The sequence below is a fragment of the Notothenia rossii genome (genome assembly GCF_949606895.1).
Source record: "Notothenia rossii genome assembly, chromosome: 4".
NCBI lineage: Eukaryota > Metazoa > Chordata > Actinopteri > Perciformes > Nototheniidae > Notothenia > Notothenia rossii.
In genome coordinates this window covers 15,142,843-15,150,342 of record NC_136902.1, presented here as the reverse complement: position 1 = coordinate 15,150,342, position 7,500 = coordinate 15,142,843, and the positions used below count along the sequence as shown (strand labels likewise).

Genomic DNA, 7,500 nt, shown 5'->3' with positions numbered 1-7,500 from the left:
CTACTGCTCAGCCTTCCCTCCCTTCATCCTATTCCTGCCTCTCCTCCTTCTCACTCTCTAAACGCCTCTTTACTCTCTCTCCCTCTATCTCCCAGCGAGTGCGCTCTCTTTCTCTCTCCCCAGCTCGCTTGATCTCTCCAACTCCCTCCCTCCTCCTCTCTTGCTCTAAGTGACACACACCTATCTATCTCACCCTTACAACTTCAATCTACACTCATCTCTCTGAGTAAGACTCTCTGACACACAGTGACACTTGATAACTTTTTTCTTTCCCCTGCCTAATATGCTGCCACTCTCTCTCTCTCTCTCTCTCTCTCTCTCTCTCTCTCTCTCTCTCTCTCTCTCTCTCTCTCTCTCTCTCTCTCTCTGCCTCTCTGGGAGTGTATAATTAGACAGAGCTCAGTGGTAATACAGTCGGGCTCATTGTGGAAGCATTGCTGCTCATGTTTGGCTGATAGCCCAGCGGCTTCACTCATTAACCTCCCTCGAGCTGCAGAATGGACCAGCCCACGGCTCGTGCTATTTGCTGCAACACCTCAGCTTCTTAGCCCATCAGCCAATCGCAGCCCAAAGGGATGATGGGAAAGGTGTATTTCCCGAGAACACATTTACTATAGCCGAGAGAGCTAAAGATAATTACAAAGTTTAGACATGTTCAGGCAGATGATGCGCTACACCAGCTGGTCAAATCTGACACATTGAGGACTGTATCACAGTCATAAGGATTCATTTCTCTTTTTTGCTTAATCACTTGGTCATGATCTGCATGCAGTGGCATCATGTGCTTTTTCGTTCAAGCATGAAACCACAAAAGACCACTCACAGTGTATTGTGAAACCGCTGTGAGGTATGGGAATGTCCTGTCTGTGTTTATGTGGCAATAAGTCATATGCTTTTACTATACTGCATGCCCCAGTTCCCATCATATGACCTGGTATAAACTCTGTGGAGAGGTTTGAGTTACTGGCATTACATTTTAGACGAATATAGTTTTCTTTTAGATTAGATGAATTTCACAGTGTTTCGTATAGTTCAATCACCTCCAACCTTGCCTGAACTCTTGTGATTTATATCTACATTTTCGAACTCATCGACAAATATATTCTTTGAAGCCTTGAACTACACATAGATAAGTACTTTCACTATCCTTTCCCCTTTGTCAGCATCGGCAAAACATTTGACTCAGGTCCAGAGGTGTCAGGAGAGACCAAGTCACATGAGCAGCTTACAGGGTTGGGATCTCCACGGTACAAGATCAAAGGGAGTTTGAATGTGTGACTTGCAGTGAAGTGAGACCTTATGTTTGCCTGTGCTCACAGTCCTGCTGAATCAAGCGTTTATCCAATGATTAAAATCATGTTATTTCATTTATTCAATTGCCCTTTTCAGTCATGTTAATGATAACCAAGGAATCCTTGGCAATCGAAAATGCTTTAATACTTGATAAGTTTTACATAAGTATGTTAAACATTACTCCTGAGAGGCACATGAAGCAGCTGCAAGAAAACTCATACATATAATGATTTTCTTTGATAACTGAAAAATGACTTATTCATATTATTTTAAAGATAAGTTTGAGAAACCGGCTCGAGATACACTTTTTATTATATATAGAATGCTCTTAACATCCCGATAGCAATGAATATCTTACGTGCTTTCTCAAAAAATAAATTAAAAAACGTCATCTGTGGAAGCCGTAGCGCTGTAAAAAGCATGACCAATCATTTTAGCCGGCCCGCTAAAATAACTGGATGGCCTACCTGCCTGTCAGCCTTCCATCTGTGCACAAACTTATCTCGTGCCCTTTTATTGCTGGCCCACAAACCATAGTTTTGCAAATATTCAGGTCTTTCTTGTTGTTTTTAATTAAGTAAACACTGCTAACAATGGCTGTTAATGTATTTGAAACCTGAAAGTAGTTTGCCAAATTCAAACTGTCAAAGTTTAACACAGTTTTCCATTAGTTTTGACTTAAAGGTGGAGTATGTAATTTATTTCAGAAACACTTTTTGTTATATTCCATGGAATGCTCTTAACATCCCGATGGCAATGAATATATTAAATGCTTTGACAATAAATACATAAAGAATATTTAATCTGTGGAAGCCGTGGTGCTTTCAAAAGTACGACCAATCATTTTAGCCGGGCCGGCTAAAATAACTGGATGGCCTACCTGCCTGTCAGCCTTCCATCTGTGCACAAACTTATCTCGTGCCCTCATTGGTCATGTGCGCATTCGTGTGTGTTGGAGGAGGGGCTCTGTAAGGAAGTGGCAGATTTTCTTCTGTCGTGTATTTTCAAATTCTAGCGATCTCGAGCCGATTTCTCAAATGTACATACCCTACCTTTAATGATACACATATGATAATATTGTGTACATAATCTGGGGCGTGGTTAATAATCAGTTTCTTTCTTTTGTACGCTTTTGTCCAGTTATGGTTACAGAATCTGTCTCCGCCTGACTACTCGTATTTTGATCTAATTATTTCAAGAAAAAAAGAGAAAAAAATACTCAATAAACAACGTTAAAGGTGAGTTTAACTGATAGCATTAGTTGTTTTTTTCTATAGGAGTTGCATAATATTATTTTTGAGGGAAAAAAAACCGAATGTAATTTTGCATGCTGTTCAATAATAGTAATAAATCTTTATCACCAACTCATAGAACAAAAAAAGTCCCATTCAAGTGTGAATACTCAAGCCTTTCACAAATGTGAGGTTTAGGCGACAGAGCTACATTTGGTGATGACGTGATGGCCCCTGTGTGCAAATTAAGAAAGTGCAGCGTGTCAGTCAGACAAGAGACTCACTGTCTGTTTAAACACAAGAGCACAGTTACAGTGTAAATACTAAAAAGTAACATTCAACGTCCCTTTTATCACCTTTGAATTACTGGTTCAAATTTAGTTGGGTTACTCCAAAAATACAGATTAGCTCTTTCATGCTCACAACATGACAAGAGCCATTCACGAGTGCCTTTTGACCTTCATATGTTCTCTTACGGCCTAATGTAAGCTCTTAGGTCTATACACTTCAAGTCGTCTCAAACACATACTTGAAATGTTTTTTTACTCTTAAAGAGATATATTTTGTTCAGTCAGCCAAATATTTCCACTGAAGATTATAAAAAATAAGGAGGAAATCTTTAAGTTATTTCAAGAAAGGTCATCAGTGATTTCATGTCGAGCAAGCATTATCTTCTGAAAGTTTCTGTTTGACTGGAGCCCAGGAGTAGGAGGAAGATTGTGATCAAACAACCAGAGAGAGTGGGAGGGTGTGACTACAGCACTAATCAAGAAATCACATGGTGTGTGTGTGTTCATATGCGTGTGTGTGTGTGTGTGTGTGTGTGTGTGTGTGTGTGTGTGTGTGTGTGTGTGTGTGTGTGTGTGTGTGTGTGTGTGTGTGTGTGTGTGTGTGTGTGTGTGTGTGTGTGTGTGTGTGTGTGTGTGTGTGTGTGTGTGTGTGTGTGTGTTCATACGCATGTGTGCATCGCTTGCTACTTGCTCTTGTGATCATTAGGCAGTGCACAGGCCGGGTGTCTTAGTATCGTTTCCTCTCCCATTCTGTCTCTCCCATTCTCACTTCTGCATTCACGCTACAACATCCTATAAACACTTATGTAAATAGAACTGGGAAAAAACATAACTCTGCTTGCTGAGTGGAACTGTGTTTAACGATCAAATACGATACTTGCGGAAAGAAATGACCCTCTTTCTTGTGGTTCTTTAGTTCATTAATGAAACTGTTGACTCGGTAAAGCCGTAATATCACTTTAACATGATAAACAATGCCAGAATAATTATTTCTAATTTCATTAACTCAATACAAAATCTATTATTAAAGAGTGAATAACTATATTGTCAGTGACGGACAGTGAATGAGTTCATGTGTGTATAATGTGATATATAGGGTGTTATATAGTGTGTGACGAATCAGGGACTTTAGAGACCTTAACACACCCTTGACCCTTAAATTGGATGCCTGGAGATATTCAGCGCCTCACAGTTCAAGATTCTTACAGAGCTCAGATGACTTTAATATGATAGATAGAAGAAGTTAATCCATTGAGAAAATAAATGATAGCTGAGCTTATAGAGGCACAGTGAGAATGTGGAAATATTTCAATCAAAACAGTGGGAATATTTGACTGATATTGGTGTGGACAAGTGGAACATCACACAAACTGAGAAAGAGAGCCAATCACATGGCAACGAAACACAAACCCGTGATTTCTACACACACACACACACACACACACACACACACACACACTCACACACACACACACACACACACACACACACACACACACACACACACACACACACACACACACACACACACACACACACACAGCAGTGACAAGGCCACTGTGGGGAAATGTCACAACTCTGTTTCTGTGTAATGTGTTTTTTTATATACTGTTTATGTATGTGTGTGCTTGTATGTGCAATACTTAGGATGAGCAAACTGTGTATTTGTGTATGTGATTGTGTGTGTGTGAGAGAGAAAGTGACTCACCCCGTGTCAGTTACTCCTCTACTAAAGTGTCCTTTCCTTTTTTACTTCACACCTCTCCAGTTTGCTATTTTTGGGCCATGTTAGCAGAACTAGTAGTATCCAGAATACACACACGCAAAAACACACTCACTACAACATACAAAGCCCATTGGGAGTGTTTTGGAAAAGCGAGAGGAAGCGTGCATCTTTTATGGTGCCCTGGTACAGTAGCTGATTCGGTTGAGCAGACAGAAATATCCAGGGTTACTCGCAAAGTGAAAAATATCGTATTGCATAAGATGGTGAAAGGACCTGACCACGTAGATGCAACAGTAGCTCTCTCCACACACACACACACACACACACACACACACACACACACACACACACACACACACACACACACACACACACACACACACACACACACACACACACACACACACACAGACACACACACACACACACACACACACACACACACACACACACACACACACACACACACACATACACACACACACACACACACACAACACACACACACACACACACACACACACACACACAGAGAGAGAGAAGGGCACATAGACACTGAGGCACACACGCAGTGATGTCCTAATAGTGTCCTGCAGGCAGGCGGGCCAGGATAGAGAAACTAGAGCTGAGGCAGAATGCTGACTCAGGGAACAACCAGTGAGGGAGAGGAGTGTGTGTGTGTGTGTGTGTGTGTGTGTGTGTGTGTGTGTGTGTGTGTGTGTGTGTGTGTGTGTGTGTGAGAGAGAGAGAGAGAGAGAGAAAGAGAGAGAGAAAGAGAGAGAGAAAGAGAGAGGACATTGTGACACAGAGGCCTCACGACTTGCGTGTGCACACCACAAGGTCCCGTCCAACACTCAGAGCATTTTATTTTGTTTTACCCGCCACTTTGAGGTTAAAGCTGACTGCTGAGATTACGGAAACAAATACCAGAGTCTTACTCTTGTAAGAATTCCATTGAGAAAAAGGAGAAGTAAAAAGAAGAAGTCTACCTTTCTCTGTACTTTGAGATGTATTATTCCACTCTCTATTTGTTTTTCAAAGCAAGAAACACAAGCAGATTTTAGACAACCGGCAGATTTATTATTTTATTTTTAGATTAACATTTTTGAAAGAGAAAAACAACTGTCCGTTGATGCTTGTAGTTATTGAAAAATAAAAAAATGTATCGATTATTTAGTGCTCAAAATATTGAATTACATTTTCCAAAAACCCAAAGTGACGTTTGTGTGGTTTGGTCGGACCAACATTCAAAAACTGATTACTCCATTAATATCATATAAATATAGGCAGCAAGTTCTCACATGGCAAAAGTGAAACAAAAAACTGTGTTGCAGTTTTCCAATTGTTTAGCTTTAAACATGACTGTAAAAAATAACACATTCAGTTTAACGTCGTAAAAAACGATTTAACTGATCATCTAATAAATCGTGTTTCTAGATTTTGCTGTTGCAATATTTGAGGAATTATTCTTGTTGGTCAAATGTAGTCATATCCCATAGATATCACAGAGGTTGCAGAATGAACCAGAAATATCCTGTTATTCTTGGCAGCATCTGAACTGTCAGTGTGTCTCAGTATTTTTACACTTGTTTAAGAATGCGTGTGTGTGCATGACCATGAGATGTGGATAAGGGAGTGTGTAATATGATGTATATAGACTGTGCTCTAAACAGAAGAGCAGCGTGTCAGCAACATCCAGGTGGTTTTAGTTTACCCTCAGATATTGTTCCCTCGATTTCTCCCTCTTTCTCTCTCCCTCCCTTACTCGTCCCCTTGTTGTCTTTCTGTGTCGTTCCTGCTTCATTATTTGTCCTTTCTCACTGGCTAAAAATACTTGCTGCCCTGTCACTATAACAGATCACCTCAGAGAAAAAATGTGCTGCCAGCAGTAGACAGTGTTTGATACAGCTGCAACACCACCCACTCCACACACACACACACACACACACACACACACACACACACACACACACACACACACACACACACACACACGCACACACACGCACGCACGCACGCACGCACGCACGCACACACACACACACACACACACACACACACACACACACACACACACACACACACACACACACACACACACACACAGGCTATTTTAATTCCCACAATACCATGAGCCTTGGATCACAATGGTGTCAGTGGATTAGTATTTGCCACTGTGGTCTGATATAAAAGAAGTGTGTTTGTGTGTGTGTGCCAGACAAACAGGTGCAGCAACCTCATGAGAAGGGCTGAGCTGTTGGAGGGTTGACGGTGTAGGTGCAATAGTTACATTAGGTCACAGCAGTTGGAGAGCTGAAACAACAGCTACTATTTCACTTACACACACACATACAGGGATGCACCTGGGCTTTGCTGTTGAGAATAACAGGAATATATTGTGTAAGAGAACTACACAGTGGAGGGATGCAGACAAAGAAAATATGTGCTAGCAAATGTCCACAAGGCTTATGTGTGAAAATGGATTTTCGAGCAGGAGAGAGGAAGAGAAAGAGAGAGTGTGAAAAAAGAGTGGGGTTGACAGGCCACTCGTAAGAAAATTAAATAAACAACAACTTCTCACTCCTGCTTTCACACTTGATGTGCAACTCAACCGAGTCTGTCGGAGACGGCGTAAGGTGTCAGTGTTTAGTGCTCAGGAGAATTTTCCTTCGTGTCTCCTGTTCCTATGGCAACTGAGCGGCGACCTGCGATGACCCCGGAGTACAGGAGAGGGATGAAGGTAAGTTTGTCATTTAGCACAGGTCGGTGGACTTTTCTTGCAGGTCACCCTGCGTAGGTCGATGATCAGCCTCGGAGATAAAGGCGTTTCTGTATGGATCTAATTATCTGAGAGAACATGAACCGGTTTGTCACTGTGATCAGATCATGCTTTGTTTTTTGTTAAGTGTGATATTTGCATTTAAGTGCGGCCTCCCTTTTCTTTTGTTCATTCTTTCTT

General features: G+C 41.3%; 1 protein-coding gene across 2 annotated transcripts in view; it reads right to left on the bottom strand.

Moving 5' to 3' along the window:
* The window catches only part of LOC307037772 (uncharacterized protein), a 34,946-nt gene that overhangs the window by 16,344 nt on the left and 11,102 nt on the right, over positions 1–7,500 (bottom strand). Inside the window, exon 1 of one of the 2 annotated variants that reach the window (XM_079678864.1) lies at positions 1–254. This exon is cut by the window's left edge and continues 110 nt beyond it. The exons of the other annotated variant lie outside the window; for it this stretch is intronic. The gene's annotated coding sequence lies outside the window, so the exon portion shown is untranslated. Of the gene's footprint in view, positions 255–7,500 lie in introns of those variants that run through there. 2 annotated transcript variants of the gene reach the window in all.